The 23,056-nt window shown below is 48.7% G+C and overlaps 1 protein-coding gene across 3 annotated transcripts in view; it reads left to right on the top strand.

Moving 5' to 3' along the window:
* LOC149347110 (uncharacterized) overlaps positions 1–23,056 on the top strand; it is an 89,166-nt gene that overhangs the window by 27,989 nt on the left and 38,121 nt on the right. The window contains exon 2 of one of the 3 annotated variants that reach the window (XR_016292499.1): positions 767–20,399. The exons of the other annotated variants lie outside the window; for them this stretch is intronic. The gene's annotated coding sequence lies outside the window, so the exon portion shown is untranslated. Of the gene's footprint in view, positions 1–766; positions 20,400–23,056 lie in introns of those variants that run through there. 3 annotated transcript variants of the gene reach the window in all.

Genomic DNA, 23,056 nt, shown 5'->3' with positions numbered 1-23,056 from the left:
ACATGTTGCTACGACATGTTAAGCCCCAGGAAAAACAACATTCTTATACCTATAAATCGAAATGCGAACATCACAGTTGCAGGTACAGGCATGAAATGTATGCGTGTATATAGCGCAGTTTGAGCACCTGGCAGAACGCAACATAACCAAAGGAAATTGAGACCAGCTTCTGCACCTGCCAAAAGCTTGGAAGAAAAAAGTGAGAATACATGTGCAGTTTCTGCACCTGGCACTATCGGGCAACAAAAAAAATTTAAAGCACACAATGTGTGTAGGTGACAAGATGAAAAATAAAGGTGAAAAAAGAATTTGGCCAGATGCATCTGGCAACTGTGTGCAGTTGCTAGCCCGACACACTCTGCAAGCAGCTGCTGTCGAGCCGAGGCCTGTCCCCGCGACTCCGTAACAACAGCTGCCATCTGCTGCGTGAACGTTGTTGCCTGCTACTGATCTGTACTGTGTTTGAGAGAACTATGAACATGAATACACACGAATAGACCCATACACATGCATACGCTGTCAGTGATGTAACGAATGTGCCATTGTAGCAACGTATATGCTGTGCGCATTGACTGACTGCACCAAGGGGTGCCATCACAGTCCCCACTGCAAGAGGACAAAACTTGCACAAGCTCCAGTGCCTGATGTACAGGAGGAGAGTTTTGCGACCACTTTTGGATGAATTTGATTATGCATATTTCTCTGCAAATCGTACTAAGGCCGAGCAGCTTCCAACTCGGGTGCTAAGGAGGCTACATATTTGCAGGCTGACTCACCGGCTTCTTCGCTCAGCTCCTCGGCAAGAAGGTCCCCCAGCAGCACACTGTCGATGCTGCTGATGCGGTTGTCTGTGTGAAAGCATTACAGCACAAGATCAGTGGACAGTTGCACCAGTGTTCAGTGCACCATAGTAAAATGAACGGCTACTTCATCTGCGGTGCTACGAGAACAAATCCGTAGGAACAGAACAAAAGCACCACTATCAAATGTGGATACTGCATTTGCAACCTCCACTTTCTGCATTCGAACTACTCCAACCCTTTGCGTAGGATTTAACTTCTACCTCAGCCTCATCTGTTCCATGATACTCAAACCCACACATGCCGCCAACAATGTGCACAACTCACTAGTCATACAGGTGACTGATGAAATGGTTTACCTATGCGCTGACATTGGAGACAGCGGTGGAGGCTGGCAGTGCTGCTGCTGGGAAAGCTGGTGCTGCTGCTGCTGCAGGGGGTGTGGTAGAGGCGGAGGTGGTGGTGGTCGTGACGGTGCTGCTGCTGGGAAGGCTGGTGCTGCTGCTGCAGGGGCTGGTAGCAGTGCAGGTGGTGGTGCTGCGGAGGGTGGCAGTGGTGGTGATGCTGCTGCTGCTGGGGGTCGTGGTGTGCTGCTGCTGCTGCAAAAGGCTGGGCCTGTGAGAACCCCGCACGACCCCACTGCACTGAAGTGGTTATGTTCCTAAGGTCCATAACACTGGCAGCACGGCCGGTGGCGATGGTCTGCACGGCCGGGTCCTCCGAGCGCAGCAGAATCTCCCAGTCCTCCCAGGTCTTAGAAGGCAAACTGCCGCACGTTTACACATGAATATCCCAAAGTTCATCTTGATGGTACATTGTTCCCAGCACATGACTTTGTGAAACAGTAAAGAATCCCTCATTACCACCAAGCGGGAAACTGTGAAAACGTCTATAACCTCACTATGATTCTTTTACAACATTGGAAACGCACCTGTCGCCTGACAATGGGGAAATAGGCTTTCCCCACGCCCTTGGCACTGGCCCCACCCCAGGAGCTGCATAATGCGGCCCCCAGAGCCAGGCAGCTTGCCACCTCCGGTGCCCCTGCGACCAAATGCGAAGAGACACGTTACTGCGGCATTCCATGGACCAACACTGTTGACAGGCTCACCCCTTGGCCGGCCCACAGACTCGCCAGCTCTGCCCTTGTATGGCAGCACTTTTGCCGCCAAGAGTGCCGCCAATGTGCGGCGGTCTTGACAGCCGGACCCAAGTGGTTAAGGTTCTCAGTTAACTCGTCCCATGGCGCATGCGTGCGGGCCACGGTCAAAGAGTGCGATAGCTCCGTCGAGGCCCACACCAAGAAGGTATGCTGCTCCAAAAAATCGAGCATCTCCTCTTGGGCGGGGGACATGTGGGATCTCTTCGGTGCCATCGCAGACTAGATTTCCCGCCTATTTTCTCAGCGATATCAAACAACTTGCGCTAGGAATAGCGGGGAGTTCTTTCTGTAAACGCACAATAGTGGGGAATACACAGATTGAGGTCAGGGCAGTCGGTTTACCAGAGGGTATGCATGCACTGTCATCCAAGCATTATTTTCGCGACTGTCGCTTTAATGCGGGCGTTTAGGTATCGGTCCGGAAACAGAGTCAAGAAATGCACTTTGTACGTCTAACCATTTTGCTCTTGATTGTTTGTTCCTGCGGTCATTTTCTTTCCTTAGCCATCTCTTCGCCGCAGTTAACTATACATATAAACAAAACACGCATAGCGAGCATACTTCCACACATTAGATACTGCAAACACTCCATCCACCCTTTGACACTTGTCATCGATCGTAAGCGCTGACCAACACAAGCTTACCTCAAGCAGTTCTTTTCGCCGATTTCGTTCCAACCGCTCCTTGCAAGTGTGGTCAGCAGACACGTAGCCTTTGCTGTCTCCATTCATATTTTTCTCCGTTCTTAGTTCAACCGCGCAGTACCTTGATTTTAGACGCCGCATAAAAACAATATCAAGGCGTGGAACAGCTGTTTTCATGCAAAGCGGCTCGTTGACGGGTTACCGCCGTCAGCGCACCCCCGCTGCAGCAAAAGTTACCCACTAGCAGATTGTTACCCGCTAACTTGTGCTTCTTGTTTAACTTGATATTTTTGAGCTTCACATAATTTTTGGCAAAATAAAATAATTATTTTTATCGGTGAGCATTTATTTCTTTACTCTTTTAGCAAAAATTTAGCAGACGGTCCCTCGTCGTGCAGGCTAATGCTTCTGGGGCGCCGCTCAGCTGTAATTGGCTGATTCCTTGTTGCGTCAATTTTGCGCCAAGCGTCGATGTCACATTGTTTCGTCATTTTGACGTCACTGTCAGTAACTTTCGACAAAATTTGTGACAGTTCCGTAATACGGCCAAAGATGGGAATTCTTCTGCAACCCTCCAGTACGGCTCCTCTTTCTTTACCACCTTCCCTTACGGCAGGGTTGAGGTGTCTACCGAGAAGTGAGAGAGTACCGCATATAGCACCTTTCACATAGGTGGTTGAATCAGTGCAGGCATTAGCAAAACATACTACATACACCAAATCCCGTATGTCCTGTCAAGTGGAGCATAAATCGTCACACAGACATGATAATAAAAAGATCTGAAGACTACAAGTTGACATGGTAACTATCAAAGCTTGTGCAGGCAGGAAGCCCACTTTTGTGCGTGAGTCACCATATGTCCTGTCAAGTGCAGCACAAATCGTCACGCAGACATGATGATGAAAAAAGATCTGAAGACTACAAGTTGTCATGGTAAATATCACAGGTTGTGCAGACAGGAAGCCCACTTTTGTGCGTGAGTGTAAGAACATGGTGCACAACTAGTATAATGTTCAGTAAGTGCTACATAATACATCTAACATGACTGCAAATGTAAAAACGTAAAAAATGTTTAAAAGCGTGCATATCACAAATGGCCATTATGAATACAAATGGTGAACAGTGGAGCAGTTGTGATGAAAATGGCGCATGACTAAATGCATGCCATTTTAGTACAAGTCACAGTGTCCACAATAAATTGCAGCATGAGCACAAAGTCCTCATAGAGACGTGCAAACATCACAGCTGTGTTTAATGAGGTGGTATGCAAGTAGTCTTTCACTGAAGAGCAAAACATGAAGCACAGTCATGCAGAGCTGTACAAAATATATTTGTTGCAATGCAGGCAACACTGTATAGAAGCACCGTTGCGGGAGCTCTTAGGCCAGTAACACTTGTGCATCTTGCAGAATGGAAAACTGGAGACATCAGAAAAATGCAGATAGAGACTGACTAGACATACATGCACTACTAACAGAATGTAAAAAGACACCATTGGAAATATGCAAAAGCAAACTGACTAGAAAATATCACATACACCTGCATTTTTTGCAGAAGGTAAAAAGGCATCATAATGAAAAAAAACTATAATACATATCAGATAAAGCAAGGCACCATTTTAAAAGCTCTACATATCACATATAGCCTTGTGCACCTTGCAGAAGGCTTAAAAGAAAACGTAGCCACTCAAATAAGACACTCAATTTGATGGCCGCTGCACGTAGTTTACACAGCAGCAACATAAAAACATCGCCACCACAAGGTGCTCCTGGAGGTGCACCAACTCCGCCCTGGTGTCTCTCACCGCCCTGGCGAGGTCTGTCACGGCGGCAGAAAACTCGCTGAGGTGCTGCACATACGAGGTTCAGTTGCAAATTTGTGCTCCTAACAGACGTTCAAGGCTCATTTTTCTTTCATGTTATAAATAACCTACTGAAATATATACTGAGCCACGTCCCACAAGAGGCGGCCATGCAAAGGTTAAGCACAGGTTTGGAACCATGAATACAGCAACATTAGTTGTTGCATGCAGCCGCTTCTGATGTAAACAAAAAATGTGGTGTACGCTGTCAGCACGTACCTGCAGGAGGCGTGCCTGAAATTCGGCATCCTGCCTGTTCCGTGCCTGAGCAAGGTCCGCTGTTCGGCGCGTTTGTGAGAGGAGTTCGTCCCACTGTGATGTCGTGCAGACTCCTCCGCCGCAATGGGCGGCCGGGAAATGTGGGCGGTGCGGGTAGCGCAGTGGGGTGCTGCTGCTGTTGCTGGGTGCCTGTCGGAGGGAAAGCAGACTAATGTGCACTTGTCATGCAATATGCAGCACTACCAGAAAAGGGAAGGTAAAGAAGCTGAGGCTGCATTTGCGGTCTCTAGTTTATCTTCACTCCTACACCTCCCAAACTTAAAAAAAAAACACACCAGGCTGGGCTGCTCCTGCAAGGAAACATAATGCCACACGTTCAAACATGAATGTCTTGAAGTTCATCATACGGTTTCGGTGAAGAACCCTTCACGACAGTGGGCATACCTGCTGCTGGCGGGGGACATAAGCCCGTTCAAAGTAGCGGCCCCCAACGCCCGTGGCGCTCACTGGCCCGATTAACTGTACCACGCGGCCAGCCATCCTCGGCAGCCTGCCGCCACCGGTACCCCTGCGATAAGATGCAGAAAACTATGCTCAAGCGGTACTCCACAGACCAATTTAGACAGGCAGGCTCACCCTTGGTGAGCTTGCAGCCGCGCCAACTCCGCGCACCACCGGCAAGCGAGCACATCATGCCAGGTGTAGCGCCAGTGCTCCACAGACTTAACTGCCGGGCCATCTCTGTTTAAAGCGGCGGCAATTTCATCCCAGAGCTCCCACGTGCGAGCCGTCGTGTACTGTGGCGAGAGCTTTGACGCTGGCCGTGCCAAGGGCGGATGCTCCTCGAGAAATACGACGAGCATCAGCTCTTGGGCAAGAGACATGCGTGGGCGCTTCGGAGGTGTCACCATTTTAACTGATGACGTTTTTTTCACTCCAATTTTCTGGGTGATTTCTTGGTATCGGCCAGGGAAATTCTGTAGACAGGGAAATAGTAGGGAATAGTTGCGCTGCATTGGAACAACTTGCAGCAAGAGTTATGAAAGAGCAAGGATGATCTATCTCTCCTTGGTGGATGATCTGAAATGAAAGTAATGAACTGGATACAATCTCTGCAGAAATTCCGCAGTGCAAGGAAACTTCATTTAAATGAAAAGGTACCATAAATCCACGATGTAATGTTGCACAATAGCAAGAAATTGTGCAGACATGCGCATGCAATGTGAGCCAAAATAAATGCCGCATGCAGTCACATAGGGTCGGTACTTCGACGCTCGGGTGGTGGCACGTACTTCCTGCCATCCCCCCCTATGCTGTAAACATGGAAATGGCACCTACCAAACTAGGGTGGTTCCGGGCCCTTTGAATTAGGCATGCCGACCGAAGCTGCTCCCATTGCAGTGCCTTGTTGGCGGACCTTTGATGCAAAGAATGGGTACAGTAGTAGGTCTGCAGCTGTAGGCCGAGCATGTGGCCTCTCGTTCAGCAGGGACCCGATAATGACGAGCCCGATAATGACACTTGGATGTTGATGCAGTTCTAAATGTGCAATGAAACTTATTATTACCACACCTTGAAGAGTTATGCCACAGACAGACAGTGGTTTTCCAGTAAGTACAGTCGCGAGTATACTTATTCAGTATCGCTTATTGCGCTGTCTGACGATTCTCTCTGTAGAACAGGCAGTTTACTTTTCACAGTCCAAGATGTGCATATCTTTCCTTCTCCACAGTGCAGCACTGACTTTCCAGAAGTACCTTCCTTGGCCTGTTCCCTTTTTTCTTGGGCGGTGAGGTGGCGAAATAAATAATTTATACGAGCCACTATGTATGCAGTGTTGGCTGGCTCCTTGATATTTGTCGCGGAACGAAACTGATAACGCCGAACGGCTGTGAAGAACTGAGTATAAGTCAATATAAACGGCCTGCACGCGACGTCGCACTCGCTTCAACGAGAAAAGACAATTTTGTTACGCTTTACTCAGTCTCCCAAGTTATTCGCAGTAGAGCGGAAACTTCGATACCGAGGTGACGGCTCTCTCACGTGCAGCTGGCTCAAAGATACGTGAGAATAGCCTCCATTTCAGTGAACTACCCGCCTCCCCGTCGATCTAGGTTGCAAGCGCAACAAAAATTTGCATTGCTGTTGTGAAACCGTGGCAGCCGCATACTGATTTAGACGCAAAGGAAACGCTTTTCAGCTGGAGCCCACCACAACGGCGTCCCTCGGAGGCCGTGTGCTGCTTTGGGACATTAAAACCCTCGTACCGTGCTGTGCCATATATTGTACCATCAGACGTGAACTATGAAATCTGAGGGACCGCCAACACTAACTAGTGTTGCAAAACAGTCGCCACCAACAGCGGTGTTTGCAAAACAATGGCACGTACACGTGACACAGCCCCGTCTTCTTTTCGAGCGAAGTCATGCTTTTGTTTGCCAAAATGCCAGGATGTGTGCATAGCTGACTGTTTGGTGCAATGTCTGAGAAAGAAAACTATTGGCATGCATGCTGGGGATAAAAGTCATAATCAGTGGTATGACAAAGCAGCATTGTTTCATTGTACTCAATGTGCACATTCGCCTAACCATTACAAGCATCTCACAGTGCCCGCTGTAAGAGAAAAAAGCTTGCACAGCGTACCAATGGTTGATATGAAGGAGACTTGTGTGGCTGTTGTAAAACGACAGTGATAGTCTGTTGCTGCAAATGGTATTTTCAAGCAGCTTGAAAAATAAGAAATGTGGGGCCTGATATTCTCAGACCAACTCACAGGCTGTGTGTCGGCAGGAGCGCGGACCCCTTCTCCCAATTCTATCTTGTACGCGATGTCCCGACCTGAAAGAAATGGGACATCTTATTGCACTACTGCGCTGACGGCATCGCAAATGTGGCCAAGGCTGCTGCTGCTCCTCCTCAGCAGCCACCTCTTCCTCCTATGCAACCTTCAGTAGCTCCTCGTCGTCTGCGGAGGTACCCGTCTATGCAAAGTTACTCCACAAGACACCACTGCTTAGTGGAGAGTTTCACCAGCTTATTGGGGTAAAGTGCACAGTTACTCGGTACTGAGTCACAAGACAAAAAAAAAAACACAGGTACATAACTTGAGGTTGCATTTACTACCTCCAGTAGTTTAAGCAGTCAACAAGTTAAAAAAAAAAAACCACAATGAGGTGAATAACGTACACCGACACTCTTATTTGTGTTTCTAGATTTTATTATATCGATTTGGTGTGTAAATAGTATACATAGTAATAGTAGTAAATAGTAAATAGTGCGTCAGCAACGACACACTTGCCGATCAGCACACCGACCACCTAGTCGCCGACGCAGCGCCTGGTCGATGTCACGCGTCGTCGGTCATAGTACGTCACATTACTGTGCTGTGGGATGTCACTACAGTTCTACGTCAAAAACTGGGTCTAGATCATGAGAAAAGAGCATTTAAGGACTCTTGGGAGCAGAATTAAAATATTTTTTGTCTTCCATGTGGACCATCAAGAATTCGCTGCGGCAAAACGTGCGCCCGCACTGCTTGCACACCTAAGGTGTTTGACCCATGTGGTAGTCCTTTGCAGTCACCCCGGCACGGCAAACGTTGCGCCGCAGCGGGCACACTTTTATGGCTTCGGGCCCATGTGCAGGTTGAAATGCTCATGGAAATAATACATCCTGGTATACGTTTTCTTGCAACCCCCGCAAGGTGAGGAGGGGTTTCCCCTTTCGCGCGCTTCGCCCCTTTCTTCCGCTGCCTCTTCGGTCGCAGTCCATCGGACTCTTTTACATTAGGTACAGCTAGTGCCGAAGAGGTGCCTGCCTCGCTGGTCGGCTTGTACTGGACGAGGCTCTCTGCTCAGTATCGAGCGCATGGCCGGGACGTTGGGCTGGTTGGTACTGGCTGCCATCGACGATTGAGTCCACGCCCAACCAACCAAGGGACCGAGATCTGCAGGGAGTAGTTTTCTTGTATTAGGACACTTTAATGCTACATCAGTGTGCCAACTGGATGAAAGCAGTTGCTGGTATAAAAATTCCACCGCTCGTATCCGTTACCTGGCCTCTTAAGAGGTGTACCTGTGTCGTAATTTCTGAAAAAGGAAAGACCTGCGAGATTTTTTAAAAATATGCTTTGGCGTCCTCCAAGCAGGAAGGCGCATCGTAGTGATTCCTAACAAGGCCGCGCTGAAGGCATCTAATTAATTGCGTTAAGAAAATGCCCAAGTTTCAAAGATGTGGTCTAAAATGGTGGGACGCCGCCAAAGCCATCTTTTTGTGTATTGATTCAGCCTGTTGTAGTCGGAAGCCACCGTGAGAAGCAAATTAAGTTGGCGTTGTCAGAGCTTGTTACAGTTAGTATTCAGCATACAAAAATATGCTATGCACTATTTTTCGTTTGCCAGCACTTGAAAGCTGCTGACCATTGAAGGTTGCCATGATCTCATTCTTCTTGGCGTTGAAGCGCCTGAGTAGAATATCATTGATCTTGTTCTTCATAATTACTCATGATGCTCCTCCTGGTTGGGCATGAATATAAGTTCTGGCCGGAGAGGAGGCAAAGCAGCTAAGCGCCGGCTGTGGCAAAGGGGCAGGGGATCCAGGACGACGCACCTCAAATATTGTTGTGGTTGGAAAGGGTTCATTTGCAGGTAAATGCTGGACAGACTAAATGGAGTATGCAAAGTCAAAGTAGAAACATCCCCGCAGGGGGGGCGTCTGCAGCATGCAGACGTTGGTGAGTGGCGACACCACGGGTTATCCCGAGCATCCGCAGGGACATTCCCGTGGGGGGATGATGGTGGGCAATGCGTCACCACGGACCCGAGCATCCGCGCTTAGCCGTGCGTGGCATCGCCGTGTCCGGGGAAAAGGGGATCCTGGTGGTGGAGCCAATGCCGAGCGTTTGGATTAGTGACGTCAATTTCATGTCAAAGTTCTTTTATGCTTTTTTATGTTCTCATGATCACCTCTTCACACCACTGTCTTTTCCCCCTTATGTAACGTCCCAGACGGGATCTTTTAAGGGTACAATGATGATGGTGAGGGAAAAGCATGGCTGTGGTGTTTCACAACGTTCCATTCCTCACTCATGCTGGTGGGCACCACTTCCACGTCTCCTTCTTGGCTACTGTGCCCATTCTCCCCATTTGGTGGGTGCTCTGAAATGAAAGTAATGATTGAGCTGAATATAATGTCTGAAGCATTTTTACCACCATACACTCCTTGTGTGTACACAACTGAAAACAGATATGTTGTACTTCTAAACTGCCTGCTTTATCTGCGGCAACACAGTCCTCCAAGATCTGCCTCCACAGTGCAGAACTGGCTTTCCAGAATTTCTTGATGGATTATTCATCGGTAGCACATGGAGAAACTTGTTAATATTACAATAAAATAGGGCCTCATCTGTCTTTGGCCCGTTCGTTCCCTTTCTTTCGTGATGTTTCCGCAACAGTAAGCAAAGCATAAAGATATTATTAGTTATTTCCTCATGTTGTATATTTCGCTATTGGCCATTTTTTGCATGCAACCAACTCCGCTCTGCAGTGTCCTGGGTGAGGTGGCTAAATAAAATAATTTATGCAGGCCAATAGGTAAGCAGTGGCTACCCCACCTCCGCCCGATGGGGGGGGGGGGGTAGGTTAGCACCAAAAAGAAACTCTTTGTGGTCTAAACTACGCATAGGAAAGAAAAATTCGAGACAGCACTAGGCTTTAATAACACGCATTGGAATTTATTCATGATCAATGAATTGAACTTAATAAGCAAAATCCGGAAAGTTAATATCACCTAAGTGTGCTAATCAATCTGTGTAGTTGTTTTCTAGTAGTGCACAAAAAATATCCGAAATTCCAGGGGGGGGGGGGGCAGCCGTTCCACCTTGCCCCCCCTTCCGGACGCCCATGACTGTGGTGTTTCACTAAGTTACATTTCCTGATCCATGCTGGTGGGCACCACTTCTACCCCATTCTCGTTGGTGGATAATTTGAAATGAAAGTAATGAGCTGGATACAATCTGAAAAAATTCCGCAGTGCAAGTAAACTTCATTTAAATGCGCAGGTACCATGAATCCACGGTGTAATGTTTCATAATAGCAAGAAATTGTGCAGACGTGCGCATGCAATACGAGCCAAAATAAATGCCGCGTGCACATTCGCGTAGGGTTGGCACTTCGACGATCGGGCGGTGGAACGTTTGATAAAGCTTACTTCCTGCCGTCCCCCCCTATGCTGCAAACATGGAAACGACACCTACCAAACTAAGGTGGTTCCGGGCCCTTAGGGTGGTTCCGGGCTCTTTCAAGTAGGCATGCCGAGCGAAGCTGCTCCGATTGCATTGCCTTGTTGGCGGACCTTTGATGCAAAGAATGAGTTCTGTAGTAGCTCTGCAGCTGTAGGCCGAGCATGTGGCCTCTCGTTAAGCAGGGACCCGATATGACCAGCTCCATACTTAGAGGTTGCTGGAGTTCCAAATGTGCAATGAAACTTATTACCACACCTTGAAGAGTTATGCCACAGACAGAGACAGCGGCTTTCCAGTTAGTATGGTCTTGAGTATACTTATTCAGTATGGCTTATTGCGCTGTCTGATGATTAACTGTGTAGAACAGGCAGTTTACTTCTCACAGTCCAAGATGTGCACATCTTTCCTTCTCCACAGTGCAGCAATGGCTTTTCAGCATTTTTTGCTGATTGTTCATCGGTAGTGCATCGAGAAACTTGTGAGCATCCCAAAAATAGGGCCAAGTATCTATCTTCCTTGGCCCGTGGCGAAATAATTTATTCATACGAGCCACTATGTATGCAGTGTTGGCTCCTTGATATTTGTCGCGGAATGAAATTGATAACGCCGAACAGCTGTGAAGAACTGACTATAAGTCAATATTAACGGCCTGCACGCGGCTTCGTGCTCTCTTTATTTAACGAAATGACAATTACGTTAAGCTGTACTCTTGTCTCCCAAGTTGTTTGCAGTAGAGCGGAAACTTCGATACCGAGGTGATGGCTTTCTCACGAGCTCCAAGATGCCCTCTTGGAAAGCCAAAAAGAACGCCTTCTAAAAACCAATGCGGGAAGGATGATCCTGACTAAATTAGGGACATGGCCGGGGCTGGAGACAAGAGGCAGTAAAACCTCTCTTCCACTCCAAACCCGAGAAAAGATCACCGTTAGCCCAATCCCACGTCACATGCATCATGCTCATCAGCAAGGCAGACGATAAGCGCGAGCAGAGGCACTTCAGAAACACCTAGAGAGCGACCGTAAAGCCGTTTACGTAGACATTGGGGCCTACCCCACGCCGGGAAAGTTCTCAGTCGCTGCGATTGACCACCAACTAAAACCGGCTCTCCAAGCTTCTATATATGCAGAAAACCCCTCCTCTGCAGAGCTCTGGTAATAGCTATCGCCATCAAACATAAAGACCAAAGAGGAGAGTCCTCCCACGTTATAACAGACTCCCAACAAGCCTGCCGAGACTTTCTTAATGGCAGGCTTCCCTCAAGAGCAACACAGCTACTTGGCAATCTCAGCCAAACACACAGACTAACATGGACACCTGGTCACGAAGGACTAGCTGGAAATGAGGTAGCCAACGATCTTGCCCGAGATTTAACCCACCGGGCAGATCCTCATCCCTACCCCACGCCCATGCCTAGCACCTATGGTGACAGATTAGAACATATTCGGCTGGAGCGCAGAAAATACCCACCCCCTCACATAAAACTAGACTCCTCTGCAGCCATAGACTGGAGGAAAATTCAGACCAACACTTTCCCTAACTTGTTCATCCTACACAAGATTAGCCCCACTCAATATCAGAATACATGCCCTTGGTGTGGAGCTTGCCCTACGCTCTACCACATTCCCACGAATGCACATCATCATCATCATCAGCCTGACTACACCCACTGCAGGGCAAAGGCCTCTCCCATGTCTCTCCAATTAACCCTGTCCTTTGTCGGTTGCCGCCACTGTATCCCCGCAAACTTCTTAATCTCATCCGCCCACCTAACTTTCTGCCGTCCCCTGCTACGTTTGCTTTCTCTTGGAATCCACTCCGTTATCCTTAAGGACCAGCGGTTATCTTGCCTTCGCATTACGTGCCCTGCCCAAGCCCATTTCTTCCTCTTGATTTCAACTAAGATGTCATTAACACGCGTTTGTTCCCTCACCCACTCCGCCCGCTTTCGATCTCTTAACGTTACACCTATCATTTTCCTTTCCATAGCTCGCTGCGTTGTTCTTAACTTAAGCTGAACCCTCTTTGTTAGCCTCCACGTTTCTGCCCCATAGGTGAGTACCGGTAGGATACAGCTGTTGTATACTTTTCTCTTCAGGGATATTGGTAAGCTACCATTCATGATCTGAGAGAACCTGCCATATGCACTCCACCCCATTCTTATTCTTCTAGTTATTTCCCTCTCATGTTCCGGATCTGCGGTCACTACCTGCCCTAAGTAGACATATTCTCTTACTACTTCCAGCACCTCGCTACCAATGGCGAACTCCTGTTCTCTTGCTAGGCTGTTGAACATTACTTTGGTTTTCTGCATGTTAATTCTTAGCCCCACCGTTCTGCTCTGCCTGTCTAACTACGAATGCACAACGAAACCAAAACACTTAACTGTATCCAACCCGACATATGAGCAGTGGGAGGTGGCCCTGACCAGCGAGACCCTGGATCAGCAACTTAAGTTGGTTCAGCAAGTCCGTCAGTCAGCTAAAGCCAGTGGCGCCTTGGACTAGGGGTGCCACCCAAGTTGCTCGAGCAACCTTCCTCATTTTAAATAAAAGTTTTTTCTCTCTCTCTCTCACGTGCAGCTGGCTCAAAGATACGTGAGAATAGCCTCCATTTCACTGAACTACCCACCTGCCCCGTCGATCTAGGTTGCAAGTGCAACAAAAAATTTGCATTGCTGTTGTGAAACCGTGGCAGCTGCATACTGATAGAGACGAAATGCAGACGCGCTTTTCAGCTGGAGCCCTCCACAATGGGGGCCCTCGGAGCCCGTGTGCTGCTTTGGGACAATAAAACCCTCGTACCGTGCCTACCGTGCTGTGCCATATATCGTACCATCAGACGTGAACTATGAAATCTGAGGAACCACCAACACTACTGGTACAAAACAATCGCCACCAACAGCGGTGTTTGCAAAACAATGACGTGCACGCGACAGAGCCCTGTCTTCTTTTCGAGCGAAGTCATGCTTTTGTTTGCCAAAATACACAAATTAAGCACCATTCGCTTTTCGCCACTGGACAGGCGTGGCTTCTTCGGCGCCATCTCAGACTACTGAGGTCATGTTTAGTAGGTTTACTAGAGCTGCTGCATTTGTTTGCGCTGAATTCCATCAAATCAGCGCTGTTGTCGCTTTGGTGCTCTCATTTGCACATCGGCTTGCGAATGAACAAGGACAAGGAATACAGTTGGTTTTACATTTCCTAAAACCAAATGAAACACACAACCACACCAGGCAACGGCAACGCTTCTGGCACTTTTGTCATCGATCGGAAGCGCCCACCAAGTCACCTCAGGGAGCCTGTATGGGTTTTCGTACCAAGCGGTCCTTGGAAGTTTCCTGTGCACAGCCATTGCGTTCACTGCCTTTGCTCATATTTTTCAGTGCACCTAGGTAAGCCCATAAGTTTCTTGTTTTTTTTTTGATGAAAAAAAAAACCACAGTCCATACAACCCGTCATTGATTGATTGCACGTACCCATGCATACCGCTATTCATTTAGTTGCCTGCTTTGCGGCACCGTTCACAGAAACTTTGGCGTCGTGTTCCTTCATGTGTTGGTAATGGCGGTGCTGCGACTAATACAGTGGTGCTTGGTCTTGTGCTCGTGAACGTAGTAGAAATTGCGAAGGGTGCTGCGAGACCAGCACAGATACGACGGTAACTGCTACCTGCGCTCTCTTTATCGCGAGCCATCGCTGATTGCAACACCATGGATCACGAACTGCGATTTAGCCACTGCTGTTGACGAAGCAGTCATCGTGTTTGGTCCGCAGAAGAGTCGGCACGTCGTGGGAACCGATTATCCCACTGTATGTTAACGGCTTTTATTGGTGTCCCGTATATTAGCATGAACAATAAAAGCCACTGCGTGGTAATGGGTTGGTTTCACGTGTTTACATAAACACTAAAGAATTTTCTTGCAGTTATCTATAATCATGCGATAGATCGTGCATGCATTTACTGTGCTCAGTATAATCCTTCTGTACTGCGTGCAATCGGAATGATTTCACATTTGTTGTGCGTATAGTAAAGATCCACAGGTTCTTTATCTTCCTCGCACCAGGGGTGCCCCGCCAGAGGCGGTTTGCTTAACTCGAAGACTGAAGCTTCTTTCTTCGCACCAGGGGTGCCACGTCAGAGACGCTCTCGTGATGAGTAGAGATGCAGGGATAAAGGGAATACTTATGTACAGTTTATATACAGCAATTTACAATAGATACACAAGTTCAGGCACTAGAGACAAATTAAACGGCAAAAAGATACCAACAAAAGAACAACAAAAAGGGTGGATCTGGCTAATACTAGGGGAGGCCCCTACTCGGCGTAGCCGAAGATGCGTAGCATCTCACCTTAGCGCAGAACCCCCGCTTCCAGCTCCGGGGCCCCGGTTTTAAAGCCCTAAAGGCCCGGCCCACATTTCGTGGCTTCCAATCATGTTACAATGTTCACATGATTGGTTTAGGGAGAGCCTGACGAGCCCTCCAGCTCCCGTAAGGTGAAGAACCCTCTCCACCACAAAATAAAAACAAACACAAATACACATTCGTGCCAGCACGTGCGCGAATCGGTACCGCGGGGCGGGGGGACACCCGAATTTCCCGGCGCGTTCGCAAGCGGCCGCGTTCCGAGAAAGGAGACGCTCCGCTTTGAGCGCCCCCAGCCGCGTTCCAGTGACCCCGCGTACACTACCGACCCTTTACACGTATGATGCACAAAATGATGTCATTATCTATATTGTACGAACTGTTGTAACATAGACATATAGTGCAACCTTGTCAGGGCGGCAAGGAGCCACCCATTCATATCTTTATCCCACCATGGGACACAGCAACACCACCAAGGGGATCATCCCTTTTGTTGGCTTGACAAGGAGCACCGACCAGCCGCCTTGACGGAGGGGAACAAGGCAGGCAGAATAAGTCGAGCAGAACAAAGTCCCTTGCCCAAATGGAGTAATGAAGGCCGCTAACCCAAAGCTAGCTAGGAGGCTTTGGGCTAACCCCGCTCGTGAAATGCCCGGGCAGGTGTTTTGACCTTGGCGGGAGTTCTCAGCCGACAACCTGTTTTCACCTGGTATGGAAATGCTGACATTAAAAACATGAGTTATATAACATTTATATCGTTCGCTATTTAAGCAAGCGCACAGAAATGGTTGTACCAATGAAGCGTAAACAAAAAAAATTGTTTCTATTTTTCTATTACGTTTATCTTACAGGAAGCAAAACGCCATGTTCGCAGTCATATTGTTTCAGCGCAACGAAGACAAAGGGCAGAAAGACAAGACGGATGTTGTCAGCTGGTTGTTCATTGGAAAGAATTGTGCATATATATTGAGAACACTGCATGACAGGCACAACTCGCACGACTCACCTGCAGTGGCACGGCGTTGTCGTTGCACTCCTCCGCAGTGACTGAACGCCGCAGATACGCCATGCGGTCCATGTGGACCCAGCAGCGGTCGCCGTAGTTCCCTGTTCTTTCTCTTCGAAGCTCGGTGGCGTATCGCTTGCGCAAGTCCGCCATTTTTCCTTCCAGGTCAGTCACTGCAGGAAGGCAGTTGAAGCTTTTACGCGCGTGTGATGGTGGCAGCTATCATTATTCGAATTCTCACTCCTTAGCACTCTTTTCTCTATTGTGGTTGCTTACATATCGCGACCTAATACGTCACGTCGACTGACAAATTTGCCCCAATCTAGAAACACTAAAAACAACATAGAATGCGAAGGAAAACAGCTTCCGTAGGGCTGCTGAGATTACGGCAGCGTTACTCACAGACCCAGACATTTATCTTTTGCCGGGCTGCCAAAACGCTATACCAAGTGGCCTTTGTAACCTCTAAAAAAGCTTAAACAGGTCTCTGTCATATCCTCCTAAGTACAAGAAGTCATCTGGGCACTACTGCGTTCTCTACAGATGCAGTAACAGCAGAGGAAAAGAAGTAGCTATGTTGTGGAGCGCTATGTGCGATGTGCGCGACGTGTGTCGAGCGCCCTGTTGCTTCGGAGTCTTCAGTCTGCCAAACTGTATCAAATATGGATTGTTGTGGCACGTTGAACAAATACAGGGCAAGTACGAAAACACAAGTGCTGGGTTTGAAACGGTATACCTAACTGCGTGGCCATCGCAGTGTGTTTAGCATTAACCCAGGTAGCACCGGAATGTACTTAATGTCCTTTTTTCTAATGTTTTTGTAGTGTTACATATAAATGTTCGAATAACCTTCCCCAAACATTCATGAAACATGTAAACAACATGGAACTTTCTTCAAAATGGTAAAGGAGCCCCGCACAAGCATGCAGGCCTGCCAGTGGTGACGGCACACTACTTACAACACTTTGCAAGAACCAGCGACAAGAGCGACACCTTCTTCACTACACTACAGCACAACATGCAACTCGTATTCACTCACCTCCAGACGGATATCATGCCGTCGTGCTTAAATATACTCACTCGCTACTGCAGGATGTCCCATGAGCGATAGTGGGGAATGGGTAATAACTAAAGTTTTGTGACTAAATAATGGGGTTCTTCATGTAATCTATGGGGAGTACTTATCTAAGAGATGTGGTTACAAGGTACTGTTAGTTGAAAACCATCTTTACTCTAAGAACACCGAGAAAATGTCTGGAAATCCGTGCTCGAAATATATTTACAATGTTGTTTCATAGTTGCGACTAACATTATCATAAAATTTAGATTATATTGAAACAATGTTATATGTTAATTTTTAAAGTTAAGGTAAAGTTACAATGCAACATATAACATTACTCCAACTTACACAACATTTTTATAACACTATTCTAATGTTCAGTGCTACCTGGGAAGTGACCATGTTATGGGAACAGAGGTGTGCTCGAATTATTTGGGACGGGGTAAACAAATGTCTCCTTTGTGAATTTGGAAGCCTATTTAAAAAGCGCCAGCCACTCTGCCGCTCTCCTCACTGGTTGGGGCCTCCTGGCGCAAAGCTCGAACCCACGGTGGTTGATGGCCCGTGTACCCATCACAGTAACCGCAACACCGACAGTAAAGTTCACAGGTTCTTTATCTTTCTTCCTCGCACCAGAGGTGCCCCGCCAGAGATGGTCTTAAGATGAGTTACGATGCAGGAATAAAGGGAATACTTGAGGTTTATGTTACAGATATTTTTACATCACATACAAACTTAGGGACTGAACACTAGGGAAGGCCCCTACTCGGCATAGCCGAAGATACATAGCACCTGACCTTAGCTGAGAACCCTTTTTCCGGCTCCGGGGCCCGGTTTTAAAGGTCTAAAGGCCCTGCCCACATTTGGCAGCTTCGAGTCATGTTGCACTCTTAACATGATTGGCTCTTCAAGGGCATGGCCAGCCCTCCTCGGCTTCTGTTAGGTAACTCACCCTCTCCATATCAAAATAAAAGCAAAAACAAACACAAATGCTCAGTCATGCCAGCACGTGCAGGGTAGAACATTCTTTCCCTTGCAAAATAAAGAAAAAACAAACACAAAACACACTGAGTTTTTGTTTTGTCACAGGCCGCTCTGCAAAACTTGCTTAATTCGCTGTCAAATAATAAACCAGTGACGAACGAACCTACTGCTTAGCTCTGCAAAACCACGTGGTCCAGAACAATGACACCAAAGTCGCCCAGTGAAACAATGGAGGAAGCACTTTGCAGAAATGCAGCGCGCGCTGCCATGAAAAGCAGCCAACGCCACCGAAACAGGCCCATGTCGAAGTGATCGCCGAATGCATCACACGCGTTCTCAACTCGACAGCACTTTTGAGGGCGCTTAAAAGCAAATAAGGCTGTGCGGAACCACTTAATTTGTGGGAATATGCATAGCAACACGGGAAAACGAAACCATCCCTCCGGAATGTAGTGGACACTCGATTTTGCGGGGCCCAACTGATTGACGGCACATGACTCCTCCGGCGTGTCCCTCAGTGACAAAAGACACTCACCGAGCAATCGCAGGGTTGGCCCGAGGTGCCCGACACTCCTTCGGGCGAGAAAGCTCCCGGCTCACTGCCCGCACACGAGGCGTGCGCAGCGGCAGCTGGCCTCGGCGTTGCACGCCGCGACTGCGCGCGAGTTCCCGGGCGCCGCTCGTAGCGATGACATCGCGCCCCCACGTTCCATAGTGGCAGCCTGCAAAAACTTTGTTCTTCAATTTTACGACGTGAACACCAGCGACGTAAACTCTAACCTCTTACTCAACAGCAACACGCAAAACAGCGCCACACGGCCCGACACCAGACAATGGCTAGCAGCCAGTCCTGATTCAACGACTGCCTGGAAGCCTCCGGTGCCAAAGAAAGAAGTGCTCGCACTAGCTGCTGCTTCACGTATATGTCCCAGTTCATCGGAGCATGTGTCGCACAGTCACTGCACAGTCTCTCCTTCCCCAGTCGAACTAGGCGTTGGAACAGCTTGTCAGACAAGTGAAAAGTGTCATCGTGCACCCTCCTTCATCGTTGCTCGCATCAACACACCTGCCTCTTTGCTGACGTCACTTTGCAGCATGGAACAGTGTCTTGTGTTCACCACCTATGCGTGTATTCATGTGTGTGGCACTGCGTAAATGACGTGTTTTGGGTGAACAAAGCAACAAATGCTGTTAGTGTATTTTGGAAGAGGAAGACCACACACACACACACACACACACACACACACACACACACACACACACACTGTTTTGCATATTGCATGTATTCAGTGTGCACATTTCACCAGTTTGGCACAGCATGACACCCATTTCGACCTTGAAGCAGTGCGTGTACTGCATAGAATACAATTGGCACAGATTTAACGCACTCAGTAGTGCCTTGTGATGCACAACTTGTGCCACACAGAGATGACATAAAAGAAAAGTTGTACAGCGGTATCACAACTCTGACACATGCTGCACAAGCAGAAAAGACACATTCGCACATCACTGTTAAAATATGAAACACGACTAGTACTGTTGTTGCATGGGACAGTGGTCATAGTAGATATATAGCAGGACTACAAAACCTGAATAGAAACATCCTCATGCAGCATGAACACAGAAAAAACATGCAAAAAACGTTACATACCACAGATGCTATAGCATGAACAATGCAAAAAACATTAATTTATGTCAACAAGTAACTATGCTGATACACGAGCGTAAGCAAGGATTCGCGCCGCGCAGGAGAATGCGGAGGTACTACAAGTAGAATTCGAAAGCGCGCTCGTAACATACCAAGCGGGAGACGGCGCACAGCAAGCCAAGAAAAAACACCAGCGATACGAGGAATACGGGCATGGATCTGGCTAGCGGAACCTAAAGATGGCCGCCAGTTCAGTACCAATGTTGCCAGACTGCGTGCGTCGGAAAGTGCAGACGAGTTTGTAACATACAACAGATGATCTAGCATGAACAGTGCAATGTGTCTTCTTCAGTTCAATGATTGACTGCACTAGTGCACCGAGTGATGGCAGCGTACATCAGCGTGCATACGGAACATGTTGCTAGGACATGTTAAGCCCCAGAAAAAACAACAAATTATACCTATAAATCGAAATGTGAACGTCACAGTTGCAGGTAAACGCACCATGCAGAACAGCTTATACACCAGGCACATGGTAGGAAAAAAAGAAACGTGAATACATAGCGCAGTTAGAGCACCTGGCAGAACGCAACATAACCAGAGGGTATTGAGACCAGCTTCTGCACCTGCCAAAAGCTTGGAAGGAAAAAGTGAGAATACACATGCCGTTTCTGCGCCTGAACAAAAAGAATTAAAAGCACACAGTGTGTGTAGGTGACAAGATGAAAAATGAAGGTGAAAAAAGAATTTGGGCAGATGCATCGGGCGATTGTGTGCGGTTGCTAGCCCGGACACACTCTGCAAGCAGCTGCTGTCGGGCCGAGTCCTGTCCCCGCGACTCCAGGACTCTGCTGCCTGCTGCAATGCGCCTGTCGCATCGCAGCTGCCACATCCGCCATGGCAGCAGTTTGAACAGCGGTTGCTGCAGCCGCAAAGGAAAGGAGCTTGAACTGCACTACCCCAAGTGATTGAAGAGGGCTGGTTTCACTTCCACGGTAAACATGATGCGACCAAGCCCCACACGCATGCGTTCCATATGCCAAACATTTTGTCTGCACATACCGTTGCTCTCAATGAGCCTGCCTTTCCAGGGGGTCGAAGCAGCCGCTGCTGGAACTTGGCGTCCTGGCGGTTTCGCGCCTCCGCCAGGTCAGCGCTACGCCGAGTTTCCAGCAGGAGCTGCTGCACGGTGTCTTCCTCCGCCCACCTACTGTTGCGAGGCGGGTGCCTTCTCCCAGAGCTTGGCCCCGGCTGTGGCTGCTGGGGGGGCTGTCAGAGGGGAACATGCACATATTGCTCAATGCGGTGCACTACGCATGCATACGCTGTCAGTGGTGTAATGAAGGTGCCATTGTAGCAACATATACGCTGTGCGCATTGATTGCACCAATGGGTGCCACCACAGTCCCCACTGCTTCAGGACAAAACTAGCACAAGCTCCAGTGCCTGTTGTACAGGAGAGTTTTGCGACTTCTGTTAAATGATTTTGATTATACATATTTCTCTGCAAATCCATACTAAGGCCAAGCAGCTTCCAACCCGGGTGCTAAGGAGGCTACATATTAGCAGGCTGACTCATCGGCTTCTTTGCTCAGCTCCTCAGCAAGGAGGTCCCCCAGCAGCACACTGTCGATGCTGCTGATGCGGTTGTCTGTGTGAAAGCATTACAGCTCAACCGATCAGTGGACAGTTGCACCAGTGTTCAGTGCACCATAGTAAAAATGAACGGCTACTTCATCTGCGGTGCTACGAGAACAAATCCGTAGGAACAGAACAAAAGCACCACTATCAAATGTGGATACTGCATTTGCAACCTCCACTTTCTGCATTCGAACTACTCCAACCCTTTGCGTAGGATTTAACTTCTACCTCAGCCTCATCTGTTCCATGATACTCAAACCCACACATGCCGCCAACAATGTGCACAACTCACTAGTCATACAGGTGACTGATGAAATGGTTTACCTATGCGCTGACATTGGAGACAGCGGTGGAGGCTGGCAGTGCTGCTGCTGGGAAAGCTGGTGCTGCTGCTGCTGCAGGGGGTGTGGTAGAGGCGGAGGTGGTGGTGGTCGTGACGGTGCTGCTGCTGGGAAGGCTGGTGCTGCTGCTGCAGGGGCTGGTAGCAGTGCAGGTGGTGGTGCTGCGGAGGGTGGCAGTGGTGGTGATGCTGCTGCTGCTGGGGGTCGTGGTGTGCTGCTGCTGCTGCAAAAGGCTGGGCCTGTGAGAACCCCGCACGACCCCACTGCACTGAAGTGGTTATGTTCCTAAGGTCCATAACACTGGCAGCACGGCCGGTGGCGATGGTCTGCACGGCCGGGTCCTCCGAGCGCAGCAGAATCTCCCAGTCCTCCCAGGTCTTAGAAGGCAAACTGCCGCACGTTTACACATGAATATCCCAAAGTTCATCTTGATGGTACATTGTTCCCAGCACATGACTTTGTGAAACAGTAAAGAATCCCTCATTACCACCAAGCAGGAAACTGTGAAAACGTCTATAACCTCACTATGATTCTTTTACAACATTGGAAACGCACCTGTCGCCTGACAATGGGGAAATAGGCTTTCCCCACGCCCTTGGCACTGGCCCCACCCCAGGAGCTGCATAATGCGGCCCCCAGAGCCAGGCAGCTTGCCACCTCCGGTGCCCCTGCGACCAAATGCGAAGAGACACGTTACTGCGGCATTCCATGGACCAACACTGTTGACAGGCTCACCCCTTGGCCGGCCCACAGACTCGCCAGCTCTGCCCTTGTATGGCAGCACTTTTGCCGCCAAGAGTGCCGCCAATGTGCGGCGGTCTTGACAGCCGGACCCAAGTGGTTAAGGTTCTCAGTTAACTCGTCCCATGGCGCATGCGTGCGGGCCACGGTCAAAGAGTGCGATAGCTCCGTCGAGGCCCACACCAAGAAGGTATGCTGCTCCAAAAAATCGAGCATCTCCTCTTGGGCGGGGGACATGTGGGATCTCTTCGGTGCCATCGCAGACTAGATTTCCCGCCTATTTTCTCAGCGATATCAAACAACTTGCGCTAGGAATAGCGGGGAGTTCTTTCTGTAAACGCGCA

This window comes from Amblyomma mixtum, chromosome 4 (assembly GCF_055824585.1).
Source record: "Amblyomma mixtum isolate Tamu chromosome 4, ASM5582458v1, whole genome shotgun sequence".
NCBI classification, from domain to species: domain Eukaryota; kingdom Metazoa; phylum Arthropoda; class Arachnida; order Ixodida; family Ixodidae; genus Amblyomma; species Amblyomma mixtum.
The sequence above is the reverse complement of the archived record's forward strand: the minus strand, read 5'-3'. Positions and strand labels throughout refer to the sequence as shown.